Source organism: Cucurbita pepo, chromosome 10 (genome assembly GCF_057944985.1).
Source record: "Cucurbita pepo subsp. pepo isolate OVF chromosome 10, ASM5794498v1, whole genome shotgun sequence".
In the NCBI taxonomy this organism is placed as follows: Eukaryota; Viridiplantae; Streptophyta; class Magnoliopsida; order Cucurbitales; family Cucurbitaceae; genus Cucurbita; species Cucurbita pepo.
This window is the reverse complement of record NC_141807.1, coordinates 8,862,465-8,880,931: the sequence shown is the minus strand read 5'-3', so window position 1 is coordinate 8,880,931 and position 18,467 is coordinate 8,862,465. Positions and strand designations below refer to the sequence as shown.

The 18,467-nt window shown below is 35.8% G+C and overlaps 1 non-coding gene across 1 annotated transcript; it reads right to left on the bottom strand.

Moving 5' to 3' along the window:
* Positions 1-14,041: 14,041 nt before the first annotated feature.
* TRNAF-GAA (transfer RNA phenylalanine (anticodon GAA)) lies at positions 14,042-14,114 on the bottom strand. The gene has a single exon. It is a non-coding gene; the product is annotated as a tRNA-Phe (tRNA).
* Between the last annotated feature and the right edge of the window lie 4,353 nt (positions 14,115-18,467).

Sequence of the window (18,467 nt, the reverse complement as noted above, 5' to 3'; positions counted from 1 at the left end):
CGTGCCAAATTGAAGGAAATAGGTTTCAAAATTAAATTGGGGATAAGAGTCAAAATTCCTATATACGATCTCTTTTCCTTCAAATTAAGGATTCCTCTAGCTTCAGAGGAAGAAGTTGAGTAAACTTGTTGAAGGAATCCAGAGCTAAAACGTCGTAGAATAAGCTACCCACGAGATTGAAAATCTGGCGTTTCGAGTGAGTTGCATACCGAGAACGATTTCTAAAAATTAAGGTCCTACACTCAAAGACGTTCCTCCAAACCAATTCCTTTAGCCTGAAGATAGGATATGGAAGAGGTTTAATGAAATAGAGCCTTGAAACCCCTAGAATCGGCTACCCAATAAGAAATCCTTTGTTTTATCTCCAGCGATAAATCAGATTTTGGATGAACTTTGGTAGCGAATATCTTAGGCTACGATCCACGAGAAGTTATCAAATAAATCCCAAGCCCTTTCTTGTAACATCCATCTTTAAGTTTCACGAAGAAATCGAGGAGAGAAACACTGTAAATGTGGCTGTACAGGCCGAGTTTCAGATGGCGGCGATGCGAAAAATGTGCATCTTATTTCTTTTCAGGGGAAGAAAACGATGATACGGCCAGTTCAACTGAACTGTCCAAGTCAACTCAAAAGTTGACCTTTTCTCGGGTTTTCTCAGTAGATCTTATTTTATGAAATGTTGTATGAATCCTTTTCCCGAGAGGTTATATAAGGTAATTCTTTTCCCGAGAGGTTAAAACGATGATACGGCCAGTTCAACTGAACTGTCCAAGTCAACTCAAAAGTTGACCTTTTCTCGGGTTTTCTCAGTAGATCTTATTTTATGAAATGTTGTATGAATCCTTTTCCCGAGAGGTTATATAAGGTAATTCTTTTCCCGAGAGGTTATATAAGGTAATGAAGTTTGGGAGTTATTGGAAAACTTTAGTTAGCGAAACCAAGATATGGGAGAAAATGCTCATCACGATCCATATGACTTTACCTCCTAGGATAACTAAAGTGGTATCCCTAAAGTAATAGATTCCCCAGATGTACCCTTGGTCGCTATTCCTAAGAACTTATAAGTTCAAAGCTTGACCCCAAGACATTATGCATAGAGGTTCTCTTTAGGTTGGATGCTATTGTATATGTACCATGAGCTGCACCACGGTTTGCTAGCAGGATTATGACAACGCCACCTATGCACTCATGGGAAGTGGTAACACTGTTTAGTTTTAAAATGTCTTGTGTTGTCAAAGGTCCTACCGGGAGTAGAACCCAAGTCGTTGGATTCAAAGTGCTAACCACTACACCATAGAACCCCTTGTAAAAATTTATTTTGGAATGGGTTTCCTATTTTATGCAGATTCCACAAGAAGGGAGATCCTATCATGAGTCAAACTCAAGTTATTGGATTCAAAGTTCTAGAGCTGTTTTATCTAACTCGTTGTGATCTTGAGCACCTTTAGAGTGGTTGCAGAAGTAACCCTCCGGTGTTGATTGAAGCTCTTGGAGAACATGTAATTTTATATATTTCTTATAGTTAATTTATATATTGTTGTATATTACAAAAAAATTGAAATAATACTTTACATCCCCGTCTTTCTTTCTTCCGTGCAAAACTTAACATGAAAACTATATTATTTCAATATTCACTCGAGAAACAAGGGGTGAAAACTATATTATTTCAAACCATCCATTATTGCTTCTACTTTGCGTGAAAATGCTTCCACTAAATCATGTTACTAACTAGTTGGTTTGGTTTGGTTTGGTTTGGTTCAATTCTTGGGTCCACTCGATTGAATTGACGTAGCTCAATTAAACTCTTGATAATATAAAAATCATAAGTTTCTTAAATTAAGTAAACTTAACCCCTAATTTTTTTTAGAATGTTTAGCTTTGTGTCTAGTTGATCTCTAAATGCTTAGAAGTATCTAATAAAACTTCTATTTAAGGAACTTTTCACTATAAAAGATGTAAGACTTCAGGTTTATTATTAAGGAATTTCAAATGAGTGATTTGATATATCATACAGGACAAAATATTTATTTGTTTCAAATATCTTACGTTGACTATTCTTTTTTGTCAAGTATTTTGAATATTATCATTGTGAATTACTAATGGCATTAGATTGAATCTCATTAATAACAATATCCCAAAACTCAGATAAAGATGACATCAAAATTAATACTTTAATTTCATCTTCAAAATTTATTTCCACTTAACTCAGTTGACTAATAATCATAATAGTCACTTGTGCACAAATATTTACAACCTTAAAAGGTAAAATTATAAGGAGTACAAGAAAAAAGTGTTTAAAATAGTTTCAAAATATAGAAAAAAAAAATAGTAGGAATTGGTCAAAGTCAACATCCATGGATCACTTATGACACAACATATATGAGGGTAACATTTTTTGATTTCTCTACTATATTAGGCCCTTTGGTTTATTGGCCTTACAAGATGGAGACATGAAGTTTTCTATGTTCGAAATCAATTTGGTTGATTGTTTTCTGGTTAGCATGGGTACCATCAAAACTTTTTTATTTCTTTGAAATGTTTGAGTTTACAATTTACATGTTTTCATTTTTCTACTTTGTCTGCTTGCATTTAGAAATGAAGCAAAATTAGTCTGAGGGTTTTAGGCAGATTGTTATAATTCTAATTTTTAACTAAAAAAAAAAAAACTTAGTCTCGTTGTCACGCTTAAAACTACCCTATAGGTATAATCAACCTATTATCCTTCCACCAATAGGAGAAAAAGGCAACGTTACTATGTTAAACTAGTTTCATGTCATTTATTCAACAATAAGGGTGTTAGCATGCATTTGGAAATGAACCCATATTTAAAAAATTTATATAAAATAGAAAAGAATTGTTATCTCAAAGACAATGATACTATGTGAAACTAGCCTCAAGATGCTTCCTTAACTCTTAGGGGCGGTAAACCAACGGTTCCTTCACCCAAGACCCATGGCCCGACTCCCAACATGGAAGGGATAATCTAGAGAATCATTCCAAGAACCCTAACGGATGGGTTACAAACTCACATTTCGATGGGTTCTCCAAGCACGGATTGCAAGTTAAAAGAGGTTGAAAACAAAGTAAAATGATAAAAGGAACCAACCAAATTCGAATGGGTGACCTCTTGATCTGCCGTCAAATGCTTTACCACTGAGCTATGGACCCATTTTGCATGATTTCAACCTTAATGACCCCTTCTACAGAGTGTCAGTCTAAAAGTGTAAAAAGTGTCTCTCCAAAATAAAAGGGCCCAATCAAGTTCAAACGGGTGACCGGTCAAATTCTCTACCACTGAGCCATGGATCCATTTTGTAGGATTTTAACCTTAGTGACCCCTTAGACATAGTGTCGGTCCAAAAAGTGTAACAAATTTCTATCCAAGATAGAAGGGACTGTTAGGATCGCACAACAACGCACACGCTCGATCTAGATGAACACAAAGAACAGGATAGAGAAAAGTGCAAGGAGAACTCTAGCTAAAAGGATTTTTCTATTGATGACTTTACGTATGTACAGTAAGAGAGAATTACAGAGAATAGAAAGTACTTTTCAAAGCTCTAGCGGACCGGATATATATATAGTTCAGTTTACTATATATAGGTTTACCAGATTTAATCATCTACTATATATAGCCATTTACTATATATAGCTTTACCCGATTTAACCATCTACTATATATAGCTATTTACCATATATAGGTTTACCGGATATAGTTTTACCAAATATAGTTGTACCGGATATAGTTTTACCAAATATAGCTGTACCGGATATAGCTTTACCAAATATAGTTTTACCGGATATAACCGTTGACCAAACTATAAATAAGCCGCAGGCTCCATAACCTAACAATTCTCTCACTTGGAGACTGATCTAGTCAACCAAGAATTTCATTCTCAAACGACCATGAGCATCTTCATGGTCTTCATGGCACTATATCAATTGAGGCTGTGCACAACCTCAATATTCCAACATCAACACATTTTGTCAACATGTTTGCTGGATTCTTTGCACCCTTTATCTTCTCCAAACACATCACCATCTTTCACTAACCTGCAAGTGAAATAGTATCGTCTTATGTGTTTTCTCTTTAAATGATAAACCGGGTTCCTTCGCCAACTGTATGACACTATGACTATTTCTGTTAAGAATCTTCGTGCTGCTTCTTGCCCATTCTTCCAGATAGTCAGTCATCCATATCGTCTTCTTTCTAGCTTCAACTATTGCCACGTACTCAATGTCAGTACAACGCATTTTTGAAGCCTAGACGTCCCATCATCCATGACTTGCTCCTACTTGGTTGTATCCTTCAACTGTAGGGTCTCACCAAAGGGTTGTGGTTCCCTTTCATCAGCAACAGATAGTGTAATGAAGGTACATACATATCTGGTACTCTGATAGCACAGGATGATCTTCTCAACACCAGTTCAAGTGTCAGTTGCTCCACTGCTTATTCCTCCGCAACAACCTCAGGAGTTTGTTGAGTATCTTTTACAAGATCACTTGGTGATTTTCTCCGCAACTCAACCTCAACTCCCACTTGCTTTGTTGTCTTGGAACCTTGCTCCACATCTGGTTCCTCAGCAGTAGTTTCAGGAGTTTCTTGAGTATCTGCTACAACATCACTAGGTGAGTTTCCCTGCAACTCAAGCTCAACTCCCACTGTCTTCGTGGTCTTGGAACCGTGCTCCACATCTGGTTCCATTTCCAATCGCACTTTCTTCAATTCTCTGGCGGTCCTTGTGAAGCTAACTCGTTTCTGCTTGCTCATAACGTAGTTCTCACAACGACCCACATCAACAGATTTCAGACCTTCTAAAACTCCTTTCGCAGCCAGCCTCTTCATTCCTTTCGCGCTCATAGGTTCAAGTCTATTGTGCTGTAGACTTGAATTTGAAGCACTCTCAGCAACAGCAGCTATGTTCATTCACCCTGCAGTTGTGTATAAGGTTCCAGATTTTGAGCCACGTGCTACCACCGTAGCACCCTTCATAATTTTCCACGAACTCTTCCCTAACTTTGTTGCATAACCTGTGCTGTCCAACTGACCAATAGAGATCAGGTTCCTTCAGAGACCAGAAATATATCTGACAACCTGTAATGTCCACTGATTTTCTGCTGGAGTTTTTATGTAGACATCTCCTTTTCCTTTAATCTCCAAATCTTTGTTGTCGGCAAGATACACCTTCTCGAAATTTCCAGACTTGAAATTCTAGAACAACTCTTTATTTGGAGACGAATGAAAAGATGCACCTGAATCCAAAATCCAGAATTCAATCGAACTGTCCACGCTGAGGATTAGAGCATCCCCAATGTCTTCTGCTGAATTTATAGAATCATCACATCTCCAGATTTGTGATTCTGCTTTCTCTTTGGTCTTGTACAACCTGTCAGAAAGTGACCTTTTTCTCCACAATTCCAACACGTTACGTTTGGTCTATTTGGAGATTTTTCTCGGTTCTTTGATTTTGATCGCCCTTTGTTTGGGCCCTTCGGTTTACTTCTTCCCCTTCGATCAACACTGAGAGCATTGCCTGGTGAATCTCCAGTTTCCCGTTTGCGAATACTTTCGCTGAAAATTACATCTCGAATTTCATAAAACTTCAGTTTATCAGATCCTCGGGAACTGCTGATTGCGGCAACAACAGTATCCCATGACTCGGGTAAGGATGACATCAAAATCAACGCTTTCATTTCATCTTCGAAATTAATTTCCACCGAACTCAGTTGACTTATGATCATATTGAATTCATTTACATGATCAGCAACAGGTTCACCTTCAGACATCTGTAGATTGAACAATCTCCACATCAAATACACCTTGTTCATAGCCGATGTTTTTTCATACATATTTGACAGCGCCTTCAATAGATCTGACGTTGTCTTCTACTTGATAATGTTGAACGCCACATTTTTGGATAGCGTCAACCGAATCAGCCCCAAGGCTTGTCGATCCTTGAGCTTCAACTGTTCCATGGTCATGGATTCCAACTTCACTCCCAACAGAGGTTCGTGAGGATCTTTCTGGTACAGATCATCTTCAATCTGCATCATCTAGAAACCGAAATCGGATCCATCGAACTTCTCAATTCCAATCTTTGAACTTATCATCTTCACAGATCGTGGTGAATTTCGCCTAGCTCTGATACCAGTTGTTGGGATCGCACAACAACGCACACGCTCGATCTAGATGAACACAAAGAACAGGATAGAGAAAAGTGCAAGGAGAACTCTGGCTAAAAGGATTTTTCTATTGATGACTTCACGTATGTACTAAGAGAGAATTACAGAGAATAGAAAGTACTCTTCAAAGTTGATGGTATATATATATATAGTTCAGTTTACTATATATAGGTTTACCAGATTTAACCATCTACTATATATAGCCATTTACTATATATAGCTTTACCCGATTTAACCATCTACTATATATAGCTATTTAATATATAGCTTTACAAAATATAGTTTTACCGGATATAACCGTTGACCAAGCTATAAATAAGCAGGCTCCATAACCTAACAGGGCCCAACTAGGTTTGAATTGGTGACCTCTTGATCTGCAATCAAATGCTCTAACATTGAGCTATGGTCCCATTTTGGATGATCTCAACCTTAGTGACCCCTTCTATAGATTATCGGTCCAAAAGTGACCCTACCGAATCGGCTATGGACCAATTTTGTATAAATTGGTGGATTACCTATCGGGAATTAAACACCGGTCATTAGATTCAAAGTCGAAAGTGATAACCACTACACCATAGAACCACTTATTAAACTTTATTTTGGCAGCGATTTTGATAAGCGCCAACAACGCTGGATTTTGCAAAGCTAGAGGTCGTAGTATCCTTAGATACTTTCACAAGGTGTTTTCAACTTCTTTTATAGGTAATTGAACTTTTGAGTCCATGTAAATGATTGGTTAGATTAGTATCAGTTTAAGAAGACGGAGGAGAGAAGAGAGACTTTGTTAGAAATTCTCCCATAGGTAATCCCCCAAGGTGTTTTCAACTTCTTTTATAGGTCCAATTTTAAAATCAAACCACAACAAAATTTACTTCTATCTAAAAAAATTATTTTTTTTTTGTTTGAAACAAGATTATTCCCTTCTTTTTCTAAAACTAAATTTGACTCTCGAATAGATTTTAATAGTTTTGTTAATTAAATTTTCTTTAAAATTTTTGTACACAGAGTACAATGGAAATAATATATATATATATATATTTTTTTTTTTACTATTTTGTAATTTGTATGGTATTATTGGAGGCTTTTGATTGAAATATGATAATTGATTCTCTGTCCTCTTTGACAATTTTAGATACCTCCATATCCGATATTTGATGCGTCAGGTTTCATTATGAGATCTGCCCTTGGGTCAATAAGACGTAAGAAGAGAGTTTATTTGACTAATGAATTGATTTTTTTGGGTTGTAGAGATATCCCTTACAAATCAAGACTTTGTATTATTTAGAAGACACTCATCAAGACATTTATAAATGTGCCTGATATCTTGAAGGATATAAGACACGTAATTGAGAGAACCTAAATTTTTTTTGATGTTTGCTTTTCTAGGATACGTCATCACCAAAGTTTGAGACAAAGACCATTGGATGGGTTTTAATAAGGCTCAAATAAATTTAAAATCCAAGAAAACGATATATGTAGATGTTTAAAGTGTATGGACAAAACTAGCTGATTTCTTTTGATTACATTAATGAATGTATGTAGATGTTTAAAGTGTTGATCTTAATGGTTTTAGAAAATATCAACACATCATCGATATAAACTATCAAATTTTTTTGAAAGGATTGAAAATATCATTCATAATCTTCTGAAATTCGGATGGAGCGTTATTTAGCCTAAATGGCATGACGTTCCTCTCATATTTTCTAAATTGGACATTAAATGCTATGTTATATTTGTCCTTTTAGGAAACTAGAATTTTCCTAAATCACAATTTCATGTCGAATTTTATAAAAACATTTGACTCTAAATTCTTTTTATCAAATCATTTTTGTTTTGGATTGGATATCTTATTTATTCTAAAACCGTATTCGAAGGTTTGTAGTTAATTACCAGTATCAGAATTTCTGGTTTCTTTTCACCATGTTGTTAATATAAAATGCCAGACATGACCACATGCTCTTTGAAGACCTTATCAGCTTCCTCTACAAAATATCACCTAAAATGTCACAGTATTTAGTGTTCGATGCTTTTTGACTTAACCCTAGGGTTCTATTTAAAGTGAACTTGTGATAATTTTTGTCAAATTATATATTTGAATACCTAATACATTAAGATATAATATCTTATTTCAATAATATTAAAATGTCGTAGAATATCATAATATATGTTTAATTAATATGAATCTCATTCAAATTTCAAATATATATTTTTATTTAATGTTTATGATACACATCAATTATTTTAATATTTAACATATCAAATACGTTAATATGTTTTGATATTATACTTCAAGACTATAGGAACTTGCTCAGAGGACATGAGAGTTACATTGACCTACAATGCATCTCATGGACGATGCAAAACTATGGCGCTTGAAGGTGAATTGTATAAAAAATTGGTCATGCACCAAAAAATCATAGGAAGACCATTGATGGAATTGAAGCAATCGACGCTCCCCTATGGGTTTCCAATCAAAGACCTAATGTTTGATGTTGACTCTTTTGAATAAAGAGCCACATGATCAAACAACAAGAAACGTGGTGGTATCTCTGAGAACTCTATCACACACATAAAAAAAAATGTGTCGAAGAGTTAGACATTACATAGAAGATCTGGCTTTCATCGAGGAGACTCGAGTTTGATTCTCGAAAATGAAATTTTATGTTCTTATTTCGTTTATTTTATAGTTTCATCTTTTGTCACAAATTATATTTAAACTTTACCTAGGTTTGAGAAGCACTATAATGGATGAGTTCAATAGTATCTTAAATTCAAAAAAAATTTATGAACTTGGTTTGAGAGGCACTATAATGGTCAAGTTCAATAGTATCCTAGATTAAAAAGACTTTTATGAACTTTGAACCTTTAATAGTGTTATGTCATAGATATTTGGTTCAATTTCAACAAGTGAGGTTGAGGTCATTCAAATGGTTAATGTGATAATCTGGTCATTTTCAAGGTCTCTTTTGTTGAACGTCATCATGGCTGAGATGACTGAGATGAGCACCAGAGTGAGTTTGACAAGGAGGGTCGTAGAGAACCACACCCCAAGCCAAGCTCATGTTGGGCTTAACAAACTGAAAATCCAAAAACAGAAACCCTTAAATGGGAACCAGGATGCTAAGGAATTAAAAAGCTTTATTTTTGACGTAGAACAATATTTGAAGGTTACAGGAACTTGCTCATAGAACCTAAGAGTTACGTTGGCCACAATGCATCTCATGGAGGTGGCGCTCGAAGGTGGATGATATAAAAAATGGGTCATGCACCATAAACTCATGGGAAGACCGTTGATGGAATCGATGCAATCGACGCTCCCCTTGATGGGTTGCCAATTAAAGACGTGACGTTTGATGTTGACTCTTTTGAAGAAAAAGCCACACGATCGAACACCTCGAAATGTCGCGGTAGCTCTAAGAACTCTATCATACGACCTGAGAGTTGAGGGCTATAGGAACTTTCTCATACAACCTGAGAGTTACGTTAGCCGCAATGCATCTCATGGACGATGCAAAACTATGGTAGTTCTCGAAGGTGAATGGTATAAAAAATGGGTCATGAACCATAAACTCATGGGATGATCGTTGATGGAATCGATGCAATCGACACTCCCCTGGATGGGTTGCCAATCAAAGACCTAACATTTTATATTGACTCTTTTGAAGAAAGAGCCACACAATCGAACATCTTGAAACGTCGCGGTAGCTATGAGAACTCTAACACACACAGGGAAGGACGTGTCGAAGAGTTAGACATTAAGCAAAAGATCATGCTAAAACTCTTCAGCGATCTGACAAAAGACTTCAGAACATCTACATCAAAAATCCATTGTCATCCAGCGGTAAGGATATTTGACTTTCACCCAGGAGACCCAGGTTCGATTCCAGGCAATGGAATATTATTTTCTTATTTCATTTTATTTTACAGTTTCTATCTTAGACTAAAAAGACTTTTATGAACTTGGTACCCTTGTTAGAGTTATGTTATAGATATTTTGTTCAATTTCAAATGGTTAATGCGATAATCCAGTCGTTTTCGAGGTCTCTCTTGTTGAACGACATCATGGTTGAGATGAGCAGGTAATTAAAATGGTTAATGCGATAATCCAGTCATTTTCGAGGTCTCTCTTGTTGAACGATGTCATGGTTGAGATGAGCAGGTAATTAAAATGGTTAATGCGATAATCCAGTCATTTTCGAGGTCTCTCTTGTTGAACGATGTCATGGTTGAGATGAGCAGGTGATTCAAATGGTTAATGCGATAATCCAGTCGTTTTCGAGGTCTCTCTTGTTGAACGACATCATGGTTGATGAGCACCCAAGTGAGTTTGACAAGTTGGGCTGTAGAGAACCACACCTCAAGCCACGTTCATGTGGGCTTAACAAACTTAAAATCTAAGAACACAACCCCTTAAATAGAAACCGGGATGCTAAGGAATTAAAAAGCTTTATTTTTGATGTAGAACAATACTTGAAGGTTACTTGAACTTGCTCATAGGACCTAAGAGTTACGTTGGTCGCAATGCATCTCATGGACGATGCAAAACTATGGTGGCGCTTGAAGGTGAATGGTATAAAAAATGAGTCATGCACCATAAACTCATGGGAAGACTGTTGATGGAATCGATGCAATCGACGCTCCTTCCTATACAAAATTTGGATCAACCAAGAGATAAAGCTAGAATTAGATTATGGAACCTTTTTCTAAATTGAGTCACTCCACAATCGAACTTGATCAAGGCTTGATTGAATGACTCAGATGCAATGTACCACAAGAATTGCATAAAACTTAGAAATGACAAAGATATGCTCGAATTTCTACACGAGGGATCATCTCAACTTGAGAGATCAATTTCATTGATCACAAATATGCTTTTACATAATAATGTGTGGGTATTTATAGTCTCCCCACAAAAGAAGTTAGTGGCCGTGATTTAATCTCGATCCCTTTAGATCTCCACAGAAGACGAAGTCAATTTGAGCATTACAAACTTTATGAAATTAAAATAAGAAATAAAGTTTTCTAACCAGTCATGAAATGATGCTTGCAACTTCATCCGCTACTTCAACCATGCAAATATTTACTTTTGAATCTCCAAATGGTCTTGACTCAAACGACTCAGCTTGTCACACATGAAATAATGGTTGAACCTAGCATATCCAATTTTGTAGATGAAGTATGAATGCTTGTTGAATCTTCTTGGCCTTGGGTTGTGTAATAGGTCCAGTTGGAACACCGTGATTCTTATCATCATCCCCCTCTTCAAAAGGATTCGTCCTCGAATCAGAAACATCATCACCTACATCAAAAAGACTCAACTCAGCAACATTGAAAGTAGAATGTACACTGTGATTCTTATCATCATCCCCCTCTTTAGGATTCGTCCTCGAATAAGAAAAATCATCACCTACATCAGAAGGACTCAACTTAGCAACATTGAAAGTAGAATGTATTGACAATTCTAAGGGAAGATCAATTTTATTGTTCCATGCAATAAAATGAGTCATTTTACTAAATGTCTTATAGAGCATTTATAGTAAAATAAAGAATTAGGAATCCACGCTATCTACAAACGCACTCCCAATTGAGCTATCCACGCTAACATTAAAATGAAAATTCATCAGTAAAATTATTTACGCTAACTCATTGAAATTTTAAAAAGAAATCATCTCTAAATTTAGAACTCATTGAAATTTTAAAAAGAAATCATCTCTAAATTTAGATAAGATAGTAAGTTATATTACTTGAATCACGTGTGGTGAAGGTCGAACAACACCTGACCTTGAAATCTTCAATATTAAGCTCTCCCAACTAAGCTATCCCCTATAACATTGAAAAATGAAAATTCTTAAATTTTAAAAAGAAATAATCACTAAATTTAGATTAAATAATCAAGAATTTTAAAAAGAAATAATCACTAATTTTAGATTGAATATTTAGGTTATGCAAGTTAGTCAACTTGAATTAGGTGCGGTGAACGTGGATCAAACACGTGACTTTCAGATGTTCAGTGATGCTCTCACGTGACTTTCAGATCTTCAGTGATGCTCTCACGTGACTTTTAGATCTTCAGTGATGCTCTCACGTGACTTTTAGATCTTCAGTGACGCTCTCCAAACTAAGCTATCCCCACTAACATTAAAAATAAAAATTCATCGGTCAATAAGATATTTTCACTACTTCATTGAGATTTTAAAAAGAAGTAATCACTAATTTTAGATTGAATAGCGATGTTATGCAACTTAGTCAACTTGAATCAGGTGCAGTGAACGTGGATCAAACACGTGACCTAATCACTAATTTTAGATTGAATATTTAGGTTATGCAAGTTAGTCAACTTGAATTAGGTGCGGTGAACGTGGATCAAACACGTGTCGTTCAGATCTTCAGTGATGCTCTCACGTGACTTTTTCAGATCTTCAATGACGCTCTCCAAACTGAGCTATCCCCGCTAACATTAAAAATAAAAATTCATCGGTTAAGATCTTCAGTGATGCTCTCACGTGACTTTTTCAGATCTTTAATGACGCTCTCCAAACTGAGCTATCCCCGCTAACATTAAAAATAAAAATTCATCTCTTAATATATTTTCACTACTTGATTGAGATTTTAAAAAGAAATAATCACTAATTTTATATTGAATAGCAAGATTATGCAACTTAGTCAACTTGAATCAGGTGCAGTGAACGTGGATCTAACACGTGACCTTGAGATCTTTAGTGACGCTCTCCCAACGAAGCTATCCGGGCTAACATTAAAAATGAAAACTCATTAGTAAAGTATTTAGCTAATTCATTGATATTTTAAAAGAAAATAATCACTAATTTTAAATTGAATAGTCACGAGTGAAGTTATGTGACTTAAATCAGGTGCGGTGAACGTGGATCGAACACGTGACCTTCACATTTTCAGTCTGACGCTCTCAAAACTAAGTTATCTTCGCTAATATTTGAAAAAAAAAATAATAAGTAAAGGTATTTCTGCTAATTCATTATATTTTTAAAAGAAATAATCACTAATTTTAGATTGAATAAAGTTATGCAACTTCAAGAACTTATGCAACGTAAACCAAGTGCGGCGAACGTGGATTAAACATGTAACCTTCAGATATTCAGTCCGAACTAAGCTATCCCCGCTAACACTAAAAATCAAAATTCATGTGTAAAGGTATTTCTGCTAATTCATTATTCGTTGAAATTTTAAAAATAAATAATAACTAGTTTATTTTTTATGCAACGTAAACCAAGTGCGGTGAACGTGGATTAAACATGTAACCTTCAGATATTCAGTCCGAACTAAGCTATCCCCGCTAACATTAAAAATAAAAATTCATAAAACTATAAGGTGCGATGAATGCAGATTGAACACAAGACCTTCCAATAATCAATCTGATGCTCTCCCAACTAAGCCATCCTAGATAACATAAAAAATAAATAATCACATGTTTTAGATTGAATAGTAAAGTTATGCAACTTAGTCAACTTATGCCAGTTGGATACAAAACGTGACAGATCTTCTGCTAATTCATTGAGATTTTAAAAAGAAATAATCGATCTTCTGCTAATTCATTGAGATTGAGAATTTAAAAAGAAATAATCGCTAATGTAGTGAACGTGGATCAAACATTACCTTTAAATCTTCAATATGACGCTCTCCTTGAGCTATGCATGCTAATATTAAAATTAAAAATTCAAAAAGAAATAATCGCTAATGTAGTGAACGTGGATCAAACGTTACCTTTAAATCTTCAATATGACGCTCTCCTTGAGCTATGCATGCTAATATTAAAATTAAAAATTCAAAAAGAAATAATCACTAATTTTAGAAAGAATATTCAAATTATACAACCTGAACAAAGTGTGGTGAACGTGGATCGAACACGTGACCTTCAGATCTTCAGTCTGACGCTCTCCCAACTGAGCTATCCCCGCAATCATTGGAAATGAAAATTCATCAGTAAAGGTATTTTCGCTGATTCATTGAGATTTTAAAAAGAAATAATGACTAATTTTTTATTGAATAGTCAGGTTATGCAAAAAGAAACAGGTGCGGTGAACGTGGAGATCGAACACATGACCTTCAAATCTTAAATCTAACGCTCTCCAAACTGAGCTATTCCCGCTAACATTAAAAATGAAAGTTTTTAAGTTTTAAGTAAAGGTATTTCCACTAATTAATTGAAATGTTAGAAAGAAATAATCACTAATTTTATATTGAATAGTCAAATTATGCACCGTGAACCATGTGTGGTAAACATGGATCGAACACGAGACCTTTAGATCTTCAATCTAACGCTATCTCAACTGAGCTATCCACACTAACATTAAAAATGAAAATTCATCAGTAAAGGTTCGCTAATTCATTGAAATTTTAAATAGAAATAATCACTAATTTTTAATAAGATATTCAAGTTATCCAACTTGTTTAAGGTGCGGTGAACTAGAACACGTTAGGTATTTCCGATAATTCATTGAGATTTCAGAAAGGAATAATGACTAATTTTAGATTGAATAGTCGGATTATGCAACTAGAATCAGGTGTGGTGAACGTGGAGATCAAACACGTGACCTTCAAATCTTCAGTCTGACGCTCTCCCAACAGAGTTATCCGTGCTAATATTAAAAATGAAAATTCATAAGTAAAGGTATTTCCGCTAATTCATTATTTTTAAAAAAGAAATAATCACTAATTTTAGATTGAATAAGCAAGTTATGTTTTTAGATTGTATAGTCAGGTAATAAACTTGTATTAGGTGCGTTGAACGTGGATAAAACACGTGTGACCTTCAAATCTTCAGTCTAACAATCTCCCAACTGAGCTACTCTTGCTAACATTAAAAATGAATATTTATCAGTAAAGGTATTGGGTACGCTTCTGGAAATTCAACAAAAGGCAATAGTATTAGACCGAGATGCCAGATTTAAATCTCGCTTCTGGAAAATTCAACTAAGGCATTGGGTACGCAGTTATAGTACGACATTCCACCCATAAACAGATGGTCAAACAGAAATGCTCAAGCAAATATTGGAAGACATGTTGAGGGTATATGTGATGGATTTTGCAGGAAGCTCGGATAAGTACCTACCCCTTATGAAATTCACTTATAATAATACTTGCCAAGCCACCATACAAATGGCCACATACGAGGTTCTCTATGGATGAAGATTTCGATCCCTTATCTTTTGGGAAGAAGGGGGGCAAACGACAACTATTGGGCCAGAGTTGGTGCAAAGTACCAACACCGCAGTCTAGAAGATTAAAGCTAGGATACAAACCGCACAAAGCCGAGAGAAAAGCTATGCAGACCTAAGGCGCAAGGACATGGAATTGTAGGTAGGGGATCATATATTCCTAAAGGTAGCACCCCATGAGAGGGGTGCTCAGGTAGGGTAAAAAGGGGAAGCTAAGCCCTAGGTTTATCCGTCCCTTTGAGATATTAGAAAGGATTGGATCTGTGGCCTATAGAATCGGGCAATGCCCAAACTTGTCTGCAGTACATAATATCTTTCATGTATCCATACTACGGAAGTATACCCTAGATCGTTCGCATGTACTGACTCATGAAACTCTCTTCTTGAGAGATGACCTAACGTATAAAAAAGACCCGATTCAAATAATAGACAAGAAAGTCAAATGATTGAGAAACAAGAAAATCTCTCTTGTTAAGGTCCTATGGAAGAATCATAGAGTAAAAGAAGCCACTTGGGAAACAGAAGAAAAATAAGAACCTTATACCTTGACCTATTTTAGAATAAACACTTTCGATGACTAAAAGTTTTCGAAAGAGAGGAGAATTTGCAACACTCAAGGTCTCCAATAAGAGACAGTGTATAATCCCTACTAGGTTGTATCGAAGTAAAGAACAAGTAAAATTGAAAAAACATTGAGAAAATGGTACTTTTTCTAATTTGTATAAACTTCCCGAATCATTAAATTTTTTATAGAATAAGAATTACAAGTTGCTTAAAAAAGGAAGGCTTCGATCGGAGAAGACTTTTCTGGCAGAAGATTCAGAAAAATCAAGAATGAAATTATAGAAATTCTAGACGTTTCAATGGTAGTGGAAAATCTGTCTATAAATTATGAATAAGGGTAGACTATTAGGGGCAAGAAGCAAGCTTAATCGAGTACCCAATCGAGAGATACAAGTTTTTTGTTTTGGGGCATCGTGTTCATGGGTTTACCTAGAATTCGAGAACTATAGTCCACTATTCATTTCCAAACCTGTTCCTGCACCTTCTATATAAGTTTACCCATAAGTTTGGTGAAGGAAAGAGGTTCTCAAAGTGCTAGTAGGGTTTCACACAAATTAGTCCACGTTAGGTTACCCTCTAATGTTTTCCTAAGCTCAAACCTCAACTCCTAAAGCCTAACCCATGACATTATGTATAAACCTAGGTTCATCAATAATCCATGTACCAAGTACCTAGAACTATGTGAATAACATGCTAAATAAGTTGCTAGGATCCATACCCATAAGTAACCATTATCTGCATTACGATGTGTACTAAAAGGCCCCTATTCCTCTTTAGGTAGGATGTCCTGCAATATGTATCATGAGCTGGATGTTATGATAGGCCTACCTTTCCCATAAGCTAAATGAGATGTCCTGCACCACGATTTACCAGTAGGATTACATGATTATGATGACACCACTCATGTGTTCATGGGGAGAAAATTGAAGGTTATTTTAGCGGAAGGTTTTCAGGATCAGTATATGATACATGACACGATGACCTCTAAGTTCTAAGATCCTGAAAACATAACAAGAAGTAATATCCTAGCTTAAGGTCGCCATTAAGAACCTACGAGTAGGCTACTTACTAAGTTTTACTCACTCCATGTTTATCATTTTTTATCAAGTAACTAAGAGTTGGTCGTGGATGAGAGTGGACTTTGGAGTGTGGGCCATGGACTAACCTCTATTTTTAATCTAGTATTTTTTGTTCTTCTCTAGATTCAAAATAAGCCAAAAATGATAAAAAAGCGATCAGGAATTTGTAGAAAAATTATGGATTTTTGGAGAAAAATAATATTAAAATATTCGAAAAGTGGCAAATTACCAAAATACCCCTAGAAGAATGGATAATTGTAGAAATGCCACTCTAATTAGAATCAGAGCATCTACCGTGACCATCCGAGCAAAATCCTTCGAACACAAATTTCAACCGTCGGATCTCTTCCAAAATTTGATATGATCTAGAACGAACACGCACGGATCATCACATCCAATGACTAGTATGCAAAGCCAAGGTCGGTAAGGCTATGATCGGAGTTGATATCTCCAAAAAATTATTTAGAAAGTTCGATATCTAAATAACGAATAATCTGGAGCTCTCAATGTTGGTTTAAGCTCCTCCTATAAAGTCTGAAGTAGGAGCAACAATACGGAATAAGAATCGAGAAAGGTCGATCCCCCAATCGAAGGCAATAAGCGTTTAGATTGTGGGTCTCCTACTCTCAGATTTCTTCCAAATTCGAGAGTAATCCTCCACCATTTCTCTTCAAACTTCTAAATAACGAAGAATCTGGAGTTCTCAATGTCGGTTTAAGCTCCTCTTATAAATCTGAAGTAGGAGAAACAATATGGAATAAGAATCGAGAAAGGACGATCCCCCAATCGAGGGCAAGCGTTTAGATTATGGGTCTCCTACTTTCAGATTTCTTTGAAATTTGAGAGCAATCCTCCACCATTTCTCTTCAAACTTATTCCTACCGTTTCTCAACAAGATTACCCACAAGTTCTATGAAGGAATATAGTTCTGAAAGACCCTAGAAACCATTCCCCCAATTCAATCTACCATTGAAGAACTTCAAGAAAAACTTGAAAATCCAATCCGAGGATACATGATGATTCGTCGAGCAAGAATAATTCCAATCAGTTTCTACACCTCCAAGGAATGCTTCCATAGAACACCACAAAGAAAAGTAACCTCTAGAGCGTGTCGAATTGAAGGAAATGGGTTTCAAAATTAAATTGGGGATAAGAGTCGAATTCCTATCTACGATCTATTTTCCTTCAAATTAAGGATCCTCTAGCTTCAGAGGAAGAAGTTGAGTAAACTTGATGAAGGAATCGAGAGAGGAAACATCGTAAAACAAGCTACCCAAGAGATTGAAAAATCTGGCGTTTCGAGTGAGTTGCATACCGAGAACGATTTTTGAAAATTAACGTCTTACATTCAAAGACGTTCCTCCAAACCAATTCCTTTAGCCTGAAGAAAGGATATGGAAGAGGTTCGATGAAGAAATAGGGCCTTGAAACCCCTAGAATCGGCTACCCA